The sequence below is a fragment of the Leucopleurus acutus genome (genome assembly GCF_964270905.1).
Source record: "Leucopleurus acutus genome assembly, chromosome: 5".
Classification (NCBI taxonomy): domain Eukaryota; kingdom Metazoa; phylum Chordata; class Mammalia; order Artiodactyla; family Delphinidae; genus Leucopleurus; species Leucopleurus acutus.
Genome location: NC_139147.1, coordinates 94,030,508 through 94,046,950, shown reverse-complemented (window position 1 = coordinate 94,046,950; position 16,443 = coordinate 94,030,508).

Here is a 16,443-nt window from a genome sequence, read left to right as displayed (position 1 = left end):
TTTTCTTGTCAATGATTGTTCAGCAGTTAGTTGTGATTTTGGTGTTCTCACAAAAGGAATTGAACTCAAGGTCTTTCTACTCCACCATCTTGTCTCCCTATATAGGTGTTTAAGAATATCTAGTTAAATTTTGGAAAATTGGTTGGGGTTTTGGGATGGTCTTGAAACAGATATAAGGCCCATTCTCCACTCGGTCCAAATTTGATATCCAACATATCAAACCAAGAAAAGGATTAGATTCAAATCACAAGCAATGCCTGTATATAAATTTGTTATGAAAAATGGGTTACTCTCTTACTGATTTAAACCTGCTTTTTCACAATATATTGTGACCATATCTCTAGGTAATTTAATGGTATATGTTGAAATTTATAAAAATAGATGACTTTCCCTGTGTATGTAATGGATAAGCCAAGCCTCAGAATGTCTGCCACACCCATACCTCCCTTCTGAAAGTTTTCTATATCCATGGCCCCTGCTGAGGGAGCAGAACCATATCGTTTCTTACAAACAGGGAGCTGTTTCTTGTCACCTGACTCCACCTCTCTGGTCACAAATGACTGGAGCAGAGGAGGGTACTTCCTCAAGGATTGCAAACTCAAAAGCCAACAGAGGCCAGGCAAGTGAGCAGGCAGATGCGTGAGACAATAGGGAGAGTTCACTGGAGACAGCAAAGAACTGGGGACGGCATGTCCTATCTTCAGTGAGAGGATGATACTCAGCTCTTGCCAACCGTTGTCATCCAGGAATAAAGACTAAGGATAGTCCAGATCTTTAGATTTTCAAGAAAAGCTAAAAATTCCTATTTTAGATAAGATTCCCTGAAGCGAAAAATGATTTTAATTTGTGTTTCTTTAATTTCTGTTTAGGCTAAACTTCTTTTGGTATGTATGTTTTTCTTTTTTTAGTAAATAAACTGAGCTCTTGATAATTATCGAAGGGCAAAGAGATTGAGATTTTAATCTTCTAACAGGTACTTAGAGCCATTCTGTGTTTCTAGTGAAATGTGGAGACCTGTGCTTTCATAGTCCCTGAGAAGGGTCACTGCCGATGGTTGTGGAGATTATGTTCCAGTTGGCCATGAGAGGCGAGTCGAGACTGAAGAACAGCCTTATACTTGTCAAGGCACATGCCCTGGCATGGAGCTCCATCAGGCTGGAGGAAGGGGAACTTGCTTGTAACTTTTTAGGCTGTATTTCTAATAATTTGCTTAAAAGCGTGTTTTGTTCTAATGACTTAATTTATTTAGGGATGGGAATACTGTTCTCCCTACCTCTCCCACCTCCCATAGCTGAGTCATCTGAGAAAGGGGACTTTTCCAGATTTCTGCAGGGGCCTCACCACCCTACCCTAAGGTACTCAGACAGGGTGTGAATTGGTGGAGCAGAGAACGAAACCACTATTACTGATAACGGTGTATTGCATCCCATAGGGATGTTGGGACAAAATACAAGATGAAAACTAATGCCATAGTGTATGGCAGTAATAATCTTAGCCTTGAACATTGTTCTTTTGTCAGATATTTTATAAATACCCATAAAACCTCCTTCCCTAGACATACCAGGTCATAGAGCAATCATGGAGCATCCTTTAGAGAGGCCCTATGTGTTGCGAACTCCCCAGGGATGCCTCTTCCAGAGAGAGATGCCATTTATCCATCTTCTACTTATAACAGTTGAGTTTGTTCCCGTTTTGTGCAGAAGCCCAGTATTTCCAAAGTAACGAATACAGATACATTGTCCATTTTGTGAATTACATAATTTAAAATATTGGAATAATTCATATTAATATGAAACATATCATTGATGGCAAACATTCCATGTATTGGAATGAACATGTTTTTAAAAATCAAAAGACCAGAATTCAAATCTCAGCTCTACCACCTACTGCCTATGATATCCTGAGTAAGTTTCTTTTGTAATTTTATCTGTATCCCCATTTAATTTGAAAAATAAGGGTAATAATGTTTTCTTATTTTGGCTGTTGTCAGGAATAATTAAAATTATGCATGCAAAGACAATAGCCCCCAAACGTTAATTAATTCCATTCCCTCATATGTGTAATAAACATATCAATACCTTCAAATGGTGACCAACTTATGAAAGCTTCATTGGTTAAGATCATAACCATGATCCACCAGAAATAAATATTGGGAGTCACAAGGGAGTAACAGGTACTTGTATAATATATTTTCATTTTTATTAATATTCTCACTCAGATCATCGTGTGTCATAAAGTCCTCGTTTCTCTTAAAGTCATGAGGCATTCGTCCTGTAATAATTTGTCTGACTAGACATATGTAATTTTGTTTTTCCTAAGGGGTAAGGAACTTTTCAGATCTTTCATCCTCACCAAGTACCTAGGGCACAAGGCATGGGTTAGGCCAGAGGCCTCATTTTACAGATGAGGAGATTCAGTGATTTATTCCTAACTGAGACCGATCTCATAAATCCTCATAATGTGGGCAAGGGAATAGGACTTTCAGCAGCTTGACCAGAAGAGAATCTGATAGGCTTGTGTATTATGTGAAAAATGTGACTAACATTTTTGCTACAGTGCTCTAAAGCTTTTATCACATTAAACTATGAATTAACACTAATGATGCTCATTAGGCAGTGTTCACCTCTTCTTCTCAGTACACATTTAAGGGATTAAAAAAAATAAACTTTACATGATTACTCCACAAATTTCCTAGGACAGCTTTTTTTTTTTTTTTTTAACTTCACAGATTTGAATTACTAAATTTTTTGTTCTCTCTGAACCTCAATAGTCTCTCCTGGGAGTAAAAGAGCTAATATAACCCATGTTTCCCCACTTTGCTTTCTCTAACGGAATAGGTGAATGATTAAAGAGATAATGAATGTGAGAAGAGCTTCCTGGAGGAAAGACATTTCATAAGCATGAAGTGAAGACTTGGCTGACTCATGAATTCTATCAGCTCAGAGATATGGATAAATCTTTTGGTATGAACCCTCGCTACTTAGTCTCCCCACCTCACAAACACCTTAAAAGTAGATTCTGGAAAGTTTCCAAAATGTCAAACTGATCCTACTTACAGCAAAATTCATCATACAGTTTGTAATTAACACCAAGTATTTATGAAATTCAATGATTCATCTCTCAATGTTTTTGCTGATTGGGAAGCAGATTAGTACTCAGGTCTAGCATGGAGTTGGAAGGCCTATGTAAGGTAGCCAAACCTGCTTACTTGGCTTTTTATGGTCTTTTAGAGTAAAAAGTGCTGTCGCAGAACCACTCCCTTTAAAACAAATTGATGTTTTTATTTTCTGAAGCTTTTCTAGGAGAATGGAAGTGAATTGGTAAAATTTTAAAAAGCCAAAAGCAAAAGATAAAAACTCACAGCTGGAAGAATTGAATGACTACTATATCCAGCTGTTTTCCAAGGACCTAGAGGATGCTGGGGATGTCGAGATGTTATTGTAGATGTGGCTGGAAGCTCCTCATTATGCTTCTGGCTCTGTGGGGTGAAATGGAAAACAATTTCAGAAGAACAAATAAAGAAATGATTTTCCAACCCAACTTTTGTGTTAAATGAGAGCCATAGCATTTTGTTAGATTAGAAAATCAGTCAAGAGACACAGTACAGTTACGCACATTTAAGATTGTTATGTATTCTTGATGAATTGGCTTTTAAAAAATCATTATAAAATGTCCTTCCCCTGTATGAACTTCCTTAGCTTGGCTTCCTCTGTCAGTGCTCTTCTATCTGCTTTTTGTAACAAATAATTTTTTGAAATGTCTTGTCTGTTGCTGGTTTTCATAACCTCTTCACTGTTGCAGATTTAGAAATTATCAGATGGCATCTCCAATCATTGGGATAAAGCTGGACTTTTTAATGGTGCTGGACAACTGGGTAATCGTTTGGAAGAAGTTAAAATTAGATCCACGTCTCACATTATACCCAAGAAGAAGCTCCAAAGGAGTGAGGGATCTAAATGTAAAAAATACAAACATACAAGTATGTGAAGAAAACATGGATAAATTCCTCTTTAAGGTTATTAAAGACACAGGGGCTGTAACTGTGACTCAAAATCCAGGGTCAATAAAAGCAAAGATTAAGAAATCTGACTACATAAAAGTTTAACAAAAAAAGATTTGTGACCAAAAAAAAAAAAAAACCAACCACATATCATAAACAAAACCAAAGGAAAAACTAGGAGAAAATATCTGTAACATATACCACAGACAAAGATTATATATATATATAAATATATATATATATAATCTTTGTCTGTGGTATATGTATATATGAGAGAGGAAGAGAGAACTTGTAGAAATTGAGAAACAAAGGACCAAAAGCTATTAGAAAAATGGGAAAAAATCATGAGTAGACACAAAAATATATAACGAGCATTCGAACATATGGAAAGATGTTCAGATTCACTTATAATTAGAGAAATGTACATTCAAACAATACTGAAGTATAATTTCTCACTATCAAACTGGCAAAAATAAAAAACTGTCAACATGTTTTGTTGGTGATGCTGTGAGGACACAGACACTCCCTAGTAAGTACCTGGTGAGAATGTGCACCAGTACAGCTCTTCTAGAGGGAAAGTTGGTAATACTTAAAAGAACTACATATGCACTTGGTCTTTGACCCAGAAAATCCCACTTCTAGGGCTCTACCAGGAGTAATGATACTCTAGTAGCCATGAGAAAACAAACAAATTGAACACCTGTGAAATGTATCATGTATTCAAAGAGTACATTATATATATACACAGACACACATATGAAGCACAGATTAAAGAATAATAAAACAAATATTCACTTCTTACCATTAAGCTTAAATAGTACCAACACCTCAGAAGTTCCTATGATCCCTTCCTCAATTTTATCCTCCATATTCTTCTACCAAAGGTAACCGCTTCTCTCAATAGTGTGTGAATAATTTCCCTCTTCTTTTTTTATGGTTTTACCACATGGATATATATTTTTCCTAAATAATGTACTGTTTAGTAAACAATGAATTCATATGGTATACGGTATATTAGCTGGATCCAGCTCTGCAAAGTTACAATCAAGGTGTTTGGAGCTGAGCCATCTCAAGGCTCAACTTGGGGAGGATCTGCTAACAAGCTCAGTCACATGGCTGTTGGCAGGACTTTGGTACTCCTTGGTTGGTGACATCAGTTCTTTATCATGTGAGCTTCTCTGTAGGCCAGCACATAACATGGTGGCTGGCTTCCCTCTGAGTGAATAAGGGAGAGAGGAAGAGAGAGGAAGCAAGAAGGAAGTCACTATCTTTTTTTGCCACCTAATCTTGGAAGTACTTTTTGCCATATTCCATTTGTTAGAAGCAAGTCACTAGCCCACACTCAAGGCAAGGGGATGACACTAGGGCCTGAACAGGAAGTGGAAGTCATTGGGGCCCATGGTTGGGGCTGCCTCTCCCACAAACAACGAATAGCAACATGGAGGGCAAGAAGAAGAGCAGGATTGGAAGCTGGAAGGATAAGCAGTTCCATTTTGGACACATTGAGTATAAAGTTCTGGTGAATATTTAGGTGAAGAGGTCCATCTGGAAATGAGATGTTGTACCTGAGGCTCAGGTATAGAATCAGAACAAGAGGTAAAGATTTAGGTATCTTCAGCCTGCCAGTGGCAATTAAAACCAGAGGCTAGAAGCAAGTAACACTCAGGGAAAACGTGCAGGCTGAAGTGGGGAGCACCAATATTTAAGACACATGCAGATAAAGAGAAGCTCACAAAAGAGATAGAAACAGGATGATCAGAGAGGCAGAAGGAGAATCAAGATCTAGGTACCACAGAAGCCAAGGATGAGAGCTTTTGAAGAAGAGGGGAGAAGTCATCAGGGGCAACAGCCACAGGGCCGTCTGTTAAGATGAGTACCAGGAAGTATTCACTGAATTGGAAATTAAGAGGTCACTGGAGGCCTTGGTAAGGCTAGTTTTGATGGAATGGTGGTAATGGAAGACAGATTCTTTGGTTGAGAACTGAATATGAGCTGAGGAAGTAGGGAAACTGAATGAGTTTATACTACTCTCTTTAAAAGGCTAGAAGGAAGTTATATACTACCTCTGTTACTGAACCAAACTTGGGTCCCCTTGCCCACTGTGCAGCAAAGCCAATCTACTGACACTGGGCTGTGGTGAAGGAAAGTATAGCATTTATTGCAGGGTGCCAAGCAAGGAGATTGGGCAGCTGGTGCTCAAAACACCTGAACTCCCTGATGGCTTTCTGGAAAGAGTTTTTAAAAGGCAAGATTTGGGGTGAGGATTGCAGCTCGTGGACTTTCTTCTGATTGGTTGGTGGTGACATAACAGAATGATGTTTTAGAAATCTTGATCATCAACATTCTGGTTCCAACCAGTCTGGGGTGTACCTGCTTGTGGTCAGCAAGTAGTCACCTGGGTATGGGTGGGGGACGGGTCTCAGTTTCTGCAGAATAACTCAAAGTTATGCATCAGATTGTTGTGTATATCCCTTGAGGATGAACTAGGACTCTGTTTTATACCTGAGCTCTTATTTAAGCTATCATTACTTTTCTTGCTTGACTGCTTTACCTTTGTTTCTGTGTTCCCTCACTTCCCTAATTAGTAACCTCTGCAGTCCACTCTTTGGAAATCGGGGAAGGTCTAGGAGACTAAAGCCTTTTTCTACAAAAAAAAAAAAAAAAAAAAGACTAAAGCCTTTTTCTAGTGTCATCCCCTTGCCTTGAGTGTGGGTGGGAGACATAGAGGGGTTTTTATAGCTGGGAGGTCCCTGCAGCATCCTGCTCGGTATTGATCCCCCCTTTTCTTTGATCCTCTTCAATCCTGAGGGGGACAGGAGTGGGACAAGAAAGGGAATAAAATTTTGGATAAAGAGGCTTCCATAAACTCAGCAGGGGAACTCAGTTTTAGAGGGCCTTGGTTTTGGGGGGGGACTCAGTTTCACTCTTGTGTGAGTGTGTTATTTGAGATAGATGAGAAATTCTCATTCTGCCAATTACCATCCAATAAAAAGGCTAGATTTTAAAACATTTTCTGTTAACTCCTTATATGTAAAAGATGACTCTAGGGTTTCCCTGGTGGCGCAGTGGTTGAGAGTCTGCCTGCCGATGCGGGGGACACGGGTTCGTGCCCTGGTCCGGGAAAATCCCACATGCCATGGAGCGGCTGGGCCCGTGAGCCATGGCCGCTAAGCCTGCGCGTCCGGAGCCTGGGCTCCACAATGGGAGAGGCCACAACAGTGAGAGGCCCGCGTACAGCAAAAAAAAAAAAAAAAAAAAAGATGACTCTATATTTCTTGAACAGGTACTTGTTCCTATACTGTTTATAAATGGTAGAATATTTCCACAATTGCTGACTATATGAAATGCATTTCCCATCATCAATCTCATAAATATTCAGCTATTGTACTTTTCCCCAAACAGCCAGAGTTTTATTCATTATATTGAATTGCAATCTCACCCTTCCTTTCTGCTCCTTTGTAAAGAGAAAGATAATATTTCGGCAGTTTTTGCAACGCCTCAGCATTGAGTGAATATAAATATAAGCATGATTGATTTTCTGAACTTGCTTTTTTTCCATGTTCCAGTGCTTTATGCATTATAGGTGGAATGACTGACAAATCAGGTCTGATTGCTAATTGGAAAGCAAAACATATTAAAAGCATAGCACATATATCCAGTTTGCTCTCAGTGCAAACCCTGAAAATGTGATGCTTCTAGTGCTCTAGTGCATGCTATCTAATTACCTGCTCTTTCGCTTTGATTCAGCCATTCAGGAATTACACTAGCAGTGTCTGGCAGGTCAGGGGTGATTGCTAATTAAATGGTGGAATTCACTTTGCCTCACCTTGACTCGTCTTTCTTCCCCCTCCCCACTCTGCAGTGACACTCTTCCTCAAAAAGCATTAGTCTCGGGCTTCCCTGGTGGCGCAGTGGTTGAGAGTCCGCCTCCCGATACAGGCCGACGCGGGTTCCTGCCCCGGTCCGGGAGGATCCTGCGTGCTGCGGAGCGGCTGGGCCCGTGAGCCATGGCCGCTGAGCCTGCGCGTCCGGAGCCTGTGCTCTGCAGCGGGAGGGGCCACAACAGTGAGAGGCCCGCGTATCGCAAAAAAAAAAAAAAAAAAAAAAAAAGCATTACGTCTCTTCACGTGTAGGCCAGAAAATGAAGCGTGGTGCTCTTATCCCTGTTTGAAGCCCAAATTCTCAAGGTAATTTTACTTCAAGGATTGGTGAAATAGGAATTCTGTTCTCTCCTCTTTCTAAGTCCTGGTATAAAGATGTCTTTTTGTGTCAGTGCCCTTAATGGCAAGGCAAGACCCCTGTGGTTTCTATTCTTCCAGCATCACCTCAGCAATCAACTAGTGGCCCTGAAAGGAGAGGCCATCTTTGCCTTTGTGTTTGAAATGAGAGTTCACGATTCACACCAGGAAATCAGCGGGCACGTGCAGGCTGAAAAGGAAGAATTGATTTCCTTTTATCCTCCCACTAATCTGAATGTCACCTCAGAAATGCCCAGGATTTAATTGATCCGTGACAACTTCGTGGCAACCACAGCCCCTTATTGAATGATGAAGCATATTAAGGAGTTTGGAGGCACTAGCAACACTGAGAGGTAAGGATCTGCTTCTCCTCCTGGGACCTCATCACTAAGCATTTGAATAGAATTTGATTCTTATAAGTGCTTTAAAATAGTTTCTCTCTGTTTATCTGAAGGTGGCTTGGAAGCATCATGGGAGACTGAACCATATAAAATTGCCAAAACCTGTGTGTTTTTCCACTTTGAAGACGGCATTTTCATATGGTTCAGCTTAATATTAGCTTCTGTCGGAGAAATGCAAGATTGAAGCCCGGACAGATGAAATGAATTCTGAGTTCCCATCCAGAACTTTTGCCCTTATACCTAATGGATTAGTAAAGTCACTGGTCTATTCATGAACAAAACATCTGTGGCCTATCTTTTCTTGTCTTGAGCATTGAGACAAGAATGCCAAGGGTTGGGTATGTACTAGCTCTGCTTAATTACACAGTAGGCAAATTAGGCACACCTGTAAGGCCCTGTAAAACAGGATGTTATATAGTTTGTAATTTAGTTTAAAAATATTCAACATAGAAAGTGTAATACATATGTGTGTGTTTAGTTAGTTTAACCTACCTCTACGGGCAGATTGCTGATGTTTGAAGTACCTTAATCCAAAATACACACTCCAAGGGAGGTTAGTTAAGCATCTGAAAGACTCTACTCAGGTAGCTACTGTAAATGTTTGACTCTCTGCCATTTCAACTAGCACTAGAGGTTTTATTAGGTAGCCTGAGGGATGCTAGCAATAATTTTGAAGGAGTGAAATAAGTACTATTCAAGATAAATATATTGGCTAGGAATGTGGCACAGGCACCGCTGCCCTTGCGTGAAGGAAGCAAAGGAATCTAGGGTGCTCTTGACCTAGGGCTCTGATTCCTATTAGAGAAGGTTGGCTGAATCCTGTTACGGGGTATGGTTGCATTTGCCTTGAGTGAATCTTTCATGAAAGGTGCCTGTTGCAGTGCTTTTAAGGACAGAGAAAAGGGAAATTCGTGGACTTTTGATACTGGATATATAACTGTACGTGATTGGGTTTGTTTTCAGAAAAAAAACATTCTGACAGCAGTGTAGAGGCTGCATTGGGGTGATCTGGGACTGGAGAGAGAGCGAGAGAGGGAGGCCATGGTAGTTGTAGAAGGATGAAGGCCTCAACTAAGGTTGCGGCCGTGTGAGTAAGTGGAATAGAGACGATAGACTTGAACGATTTATAAGAGAAAAATAAATGGATTTAATGAATAATTCGGTATGGGGGGAGGGCACATAGGTGAAGAGGTGGTCATAAAGACAACCTCCAGTGTGTCTGATTGGCATGGTGCCATTTACTAAAACAGAGAATCAAAGGTAAGGAGGAGGCTGGGGGCCAGTAGAGAATAACTACTTTTGAAAAAGATAAATGTGAGATGCTTGTAAGACATTCAGGTGGAGCAGTCCAATAGGTAGGTATATAATATGTATGCCCACATATACATATATACATATTTATTGCCTGGGGCTCAGGAGGAAGACCTGGGCTGGAGATCGGTATTTAATGCATTCAACAAACACCTATTAATTTTTTTTTTTTGCGGTACGCGGTCCTCTCACTGTTGTGGCCTCTCCCGTTGCGGAGCACAGGCTCCGGACGCGCAGGCTCAGCGGCCATGGCTCACGGGCCCAGCTGCTCCGCGGTGTGTGGGATCTTCCTGGACCGGGGCATGAACCCGCGTCCTCTGCATCGGCAGGCGGACTCTCAACCACTGCACCACCAGGGAAGCCCAAATATCTATTAATTATTTTCTGTACTTCAGGCCAAGATTAGTGGGATCCTTGCTTTCATTATGATTATTTGGTAGACACAGTATAATGGACCTATTTGAAGTCTTGGGGATGAGGTTACCTAGGAAGAGTGTGGTTAAAAGTGCAGAAACAGAATCCCAGGAATGATTAATATTTAAGATGCAGGAGAAAGAAGGATGAATGATATGAAAGATTTTATATGAATAAAAATGAGGAGGATTGGCCAAACAGGAGGAAAATGAGAAGAGAAGAAAATTATACCAAGGAAGTCAAGGGAGATAAAAGTTTCAAGGAGGGAATGGTGAACAGAGTCCCATACTGCAGAAATCTAACAAATAAGGAATGGAAATATCCATGCTACGTGACTCTTTGGAGGTGCAAGTGTGAGATCATTTTCCTGTAGTAAGGGGAATAGTGGATTGAAGGCTGAGTACTGAAGAAAGAATGAGAAGTGATAGAGTAGAAGAGAATCTTTAAAAAGCTTGGCCAGAGAGGGGTACTAGAAATTTTGGAGCAGGGGGTTTTGGAGAGAGAAAGTGTCCAGAGCTCTGCTTCCTGCTCTGTCTGATATAGGACAGAAGTCTAAAAAAATGACTTACACAAATGGGAATTCCCTGGTGGTCCAGTGGTTAAGTCTCTGCACTTTCACTGCTGAGGGCCTGGGTTCGACCCCTGGTGGGGGAACTAAGACCCCACAAGTGGCATGGTAAAACAAAATGAAACAAAACAAAACAGAAACTTGCACATCAATGAAGTAGGGTAAAATAACCCCAAAAATGAAATGCTAAAAATAATAAAGGAGACAAAATAAATTATTAAAAATGAGCAAACTTTGTTCATTTTGAAGAAAACAAATGCCCTGGTAGCTACATAGTTTAGGATACAACCTGAGGAGTGCTGGGTTCTCTAACACAAACCTGTCACGTGAGCATCAAGCAGACAGAAGGTGTCCCATGAACACTCTGGCTGGAGTGAAGGGGAAGAGGTGCTATGATCACAGAGGCCTCTTGCGTCTGCTAGAGCTCTGAGAGGCCACTTTATATGGGACATGGTTCCAGGAATGATGTTCCATTACAAGTGAGTCAGCATTTCTGGGACTGTCCCAGTTTTACTGGAAGTAAGTACCACCTTATCTTTCTGAGCAATTACTTTCAAGAAATATGATGGGAAAAAATTTCAAAGTTCTGACCTCTTCAAATTTCCTCTTCATTTTTTCAAATTCTCTGTAGAGTTGTTCAGAGTTGAGAATTGTTTTCATTAGAAAGTGCATGTAGAGTCTACTGGCAATTAAAAGCAGCCAAATCTAGCCCCGGGACCAAAGATGAGATGCTACCTACTAGTCTGGAGCCAAAAACAGGGCTTTGAGGTCAGATAGACTTGGGCATAAGTTCCAACTCTAAAATTCATTAGCTGTGTGACCTAGGGCAAGTTACTTAGCCTCTCTGAGTCTCAGTTTCCTCAGCTGTGTAATCAGGGATAATAAAAGCAAGTTTTACAGGAATGTTGTAAAATAATATGTGTTAAGTGTTTTGGAAGAAGTAGTTTGCTCAGTAGCCTATATGTGTGTGTGTGTGTGTGTGTGTGTGTGTGTGTGTGTGTGTGCATGTATAAATCCACTTGACCTGATTGGTTAAATTTGAACAACATTTGTTCAGCATCTATGATAAGCAAAGTACTCTGTCCACATACACTGCAAAAAGGTAAGGCAGGGCCAGTATAAAAGATGGTAAATGACTCTTTGTTTCTATTTACACCAATAGGTCAAGAAAGAATGGAGTGAAATTGATGCAGGAGGGATTTAGATTAAAGTGCAGCAGAATACAATTTCAAACCACAGTGAAATGCCATTATAAAGAGAGTCAATAAGAAACCTTTAGTGAAGATTTGAAAGGAAAGAGTAGTTACTTTGAGATGATTTAAGGGCTAGAAAACAATGATGTCATTTTGGTTTCATGCTATCTTTATTATTTTATACTCTGAGACGCCTGAGCTACTTCCACATTTTGAGGTAGCCAGTATGTTTACAAATGGAGAAATGTTAAAATAGGGCTAAAAACCATAGAGTATTAAAAATATGTGTATACCTATTTATCTATGATCAATTAATTCTGTTAAGACAAAAATACAGTGCAATATAAATAGGGTTTTCACAAGATAGTCACAAGATTTATAAAAACTTGTTTCAAAGTCCATTACAGGTACTATGAAGAACATCTTTCAATCTTGCCAGTGTATCCTTGGGAAGATACCACAGCCCACATTTGTCTGGACTACATTGGCCTTAGTGCATATGAGTTTTGGGCCATAAACTCTTAGTAATGGACTCTGTCCAGCACCTCTGAAAGCTTAATCCCTGACATAACATAGATGCTCAAGAAAAGTCTGTTGAACTAATCAGTGAATTCTTTTGCACTGATTACCACCAAGGAAGCTTGCTGAAGATCTTTAAAACTGGTTGCTGCTAGATTGGTTAAAAGCTTGAGATTTCATTCATTGTGCAAGGGGAAAGAACACATTACCTGTGCTGGGCTTCTGCATTTTTTTTTTTTTTTTTTTCGGTACGCGGGCCTCTCACTGTTCTGGCCTCTCCCGTTGCGGAGCACAGGCTCCGGACGCGCAGGCTCAGCGGCCATGGCTCACGGGCCCAGCCGCTCCGCGGCACGTGGGATCTTCCCGGACCGGGGCACGAACCCGTGTCCCCTGCATCAGCAGGCGGACTCTCAACCACTACGCCCAGGGAAGCCCTCTGCATTCTTTTTATAGGTGACTGCCTTTTAATCAGAGAGTGCTCGGTGCAGAGCAGAAGAGGGGAAGTGGAAGATGGTGATGTGGACAAAGGAGCTCCTTCAGCTCCAGTTTACTTAGGCTGTTACTGATCAGAGCACTTAAGGATTTTGGATTTTTATAAAGCACAAATGACACAGCATCAACCTGCAGTACGCGAATAGAAGTCAATTCTATCAGCAGCGGCATCTGGGCACTCCTAACTTTCCTAGAAATTAAGAGAAACCCACCTGTTTTAAATGAAAGGCTTCTTTCTAATCCCTGTTCCTAATAACTCAAAGGTGCACTGACTGCAGAGACCCAGTTGACATCTTCACATTTCAAGTATCTAGGATAGACTATGCCAACAGACCTCAAGCCAGGGCTTGCTGTCATTGCTAGGCTTCCTTCTCATGGCAATGTTATTTATTCATTTCTGACAGAGAGAAAGCTGGGTAGAGCATTTAAATCTTCCTTAAGTTGACGCAGCTTAGCAGGCTCAGCTTTGGAGCCCTCTGAATCCTGAGGCCCTGGTTTTCCCGTTCTAGATTGGATAATGCTTCTGTTAATTCCCCCCAGGTAGGTAATTAATTCTTGCTGGTGTGCTAGAGAGAAGGTGAAGGCTGATGCTTTAGTTTTGAGTCTTTAAAAGACTCCAGTCTCCTTTACCCATGGGAATGTTTAAATACTCCTGGGCACAAGAGATAGGAATAGCAGGAGTAGTAACAGTAACAGTAGTAACAGTAATGCTGCTGCACTTCCCACTACTGAACCCATTATAATTTTGAATTTAGCAGTTACCTATCTACAAAAATCTGTGGATTTTAAAAATTATGGCTAGCCTACCCATCACCCTCCCTAAAATGAAAGAAAAAAGCAGACTCACCGCACTGAGGAAATTTAATTTAGTGAAGCTTTATTGTGTTTGATCCCATATTAGGCATTTTGGCTGGAAGAGTATATAGAGGATTCTAGATTACGATCTTTGTTCTTAAGCTCAAAATCTAGAGTGGAGGCAAACTTGCACCCAAGTAACAGAGCCTGGCAGGTCTTAGTGCCAAAGTTCTGCTGCCCCCTTCTCCCTCCCTTTTCTCCTTCCCTCCATCCCTGCCTTCAGCCACCATTCGTTGAGCACCTATTTGTGTCAGGCCCAAGGCCAGGTGTTGGGGTGTTGCTTTGCGACCTTGGGAACTTCGCCGGGTGAAGTCTGAAACTGGCCCCAGTACAAGGAGGGCAAGGAAAGACTGAAGAAGGAAGCAGCCGCCCACTGCAGACTGGTAGGTGGCAGGTTTAATAAGCAGGCTTGGGCTGCCTCTGGACGAGCAGATCTCCACACCCACTCGCCAGAATCTTAAAAGTTTATACAGTGGCTTTACCTGGGTTCAGTCACGTACACTGTCCAGGTGGTTTCAACACTACATTGCTCTCTCCAGGCTGCATCCCTGGAAATGGCTCTGGTTGTGTAAAAGGGGGACAGAACATACATCCCAAGGACAGGGGAGGCCGTGAGGAGCCTTTGATCACCTGGGTTCAGCTAACAGGTCAACTGGTGGTCAGGTCCTCTCGATGCCCTCTTTCAACACTCCTCCCCTTATGCCCGGCTCTTACAATCTCACATGCTGTCCTCTTCTGCAAGGCGCCCTGAGCGATCAGCAAGGGGTTTCACTAGCATGGAGGTGGCTCATTTGGCGGCCGTTTGGCTGCCCTGGAGGCAGACACCACAGTGACAATACAGGCACATGCAAGAGAAAACACAGATTAAGATAATAATTCCCCAGTAACAGTTCTTTCACCTAGAGCCCCATGATGGGAACCACTGATTGACTAAGTCCCCTAGGCTGGGGGTCAGATCACTCTGGGCCTTCACTTGTGTCCTCATATTTAATAAAGATGATACCTGAGCAGACTCATCAGGTATGAACACGCAACCTTCTGCTTGGACAACGGCACAGGTGCCTCCTTGCAACGAAGTAATAATGTTCAAGGCCCTTCTGTTTTGGAGGACAGCCTTTCTCATTAGAGACATTTCAGTGTTCAGTAAGGACCAGCTTTGCTGGCTATTAATGAAGTGTTACTGGGTGAATTAATAAGGGCTTCTATGTGTGCTATAATGTCCTGCAGGCCAGTGGAAGGAATAAACGTGGTGGCCAAATGATTGTACCAGTGGAAAACAGAACATGCCCATCTGGCCCTGAGGAGAGGTAGGTGGGCAGTTTCTGTTACCATGGGGTGGATTCTCCCCTGTGCCCAGGGAAAACCCAGGGTGCAACGGTCCAACCAGCCAGGTGGAAGCCATGGCCAAAGATTTGTGTCACACACCCATTGGGCCCCATCTGGGGCTACCTAATAAATACCTGGGTAGCATGACCAGTCAGTGCCAAACCAGTCATCAGGTGTCCATTCCATTACCCAACACCAGAGGAGAAGCAGAAGTCTAAGGTCAAAAAGACAGATAGTTAGGGACTTCCCTGTGGTTAACAATCCGCCTGCCAATGCAGGGGACACGGGTTCGAGCCCTGGTCCGGGAAGATCCCACATGCTGCGGAGCAACTAAGCCCGTACGCCACAACTACTGAGCCTGTGCTCTAGAGCCCATGAGTCACAATTACTGAAGCCTGTGTGCCACAACTACTGAAGCCCCTGTGCCTAGAGCCCATGCTCTGCAACAAGAGAAGCCACTGCAATAAGCCTGTGCACTGCAACGAAGAGTAGCCCCCACTCGCCGCAACTAGAGAAAGCCTGCACAGGGCAATGAAGGCTGAACGCAGCCAAAAATAAATAAATAATGTGATTAATTAATTATAAATAAAAACTCTTCCCTGAAAACCAAAAAAAAAAAGATAGTAGGAACTTGGATGGGAGCCTCTTTCCTTTCTATAAGAATTACACTATGGCCTGATCCTTGGATGTAAATGTGGCTGCAGCTTTAGGAACTTGACCTGGTTGTGCACACCATACATATTGGCCAGGGGAAGCAACACTGTCAGGCTTGAGGAGATGGATGGGGATGCGATATGCCAGACCAGGACCCCCAATAGTATGTGTTCAATTCTAGGTGTAGTGCATTTCGACAGGTCTGGCCTGCACCAGGACAACGGGATCCCAGCAGAGTTTGAGTAGGTCTCTCACCCAGTGGTGCCTAATAAGTCACCCCATCCCATTGCAAATCCCAGTAGACAGCGCCTTTCCCAGTCATGAGGGGGCTTCTCAGCAGCATAGCACATCCGAGGTGAGAATCAGGGCATTGGCTGTTTCCAGCAACTTCCATACGTTTACAGTGTTGAGTGCCTCGGCAGGGGTCCCCAGTCTGGTGTATGAGGCAGCAGGTCCTCCTGGTTGATCATTC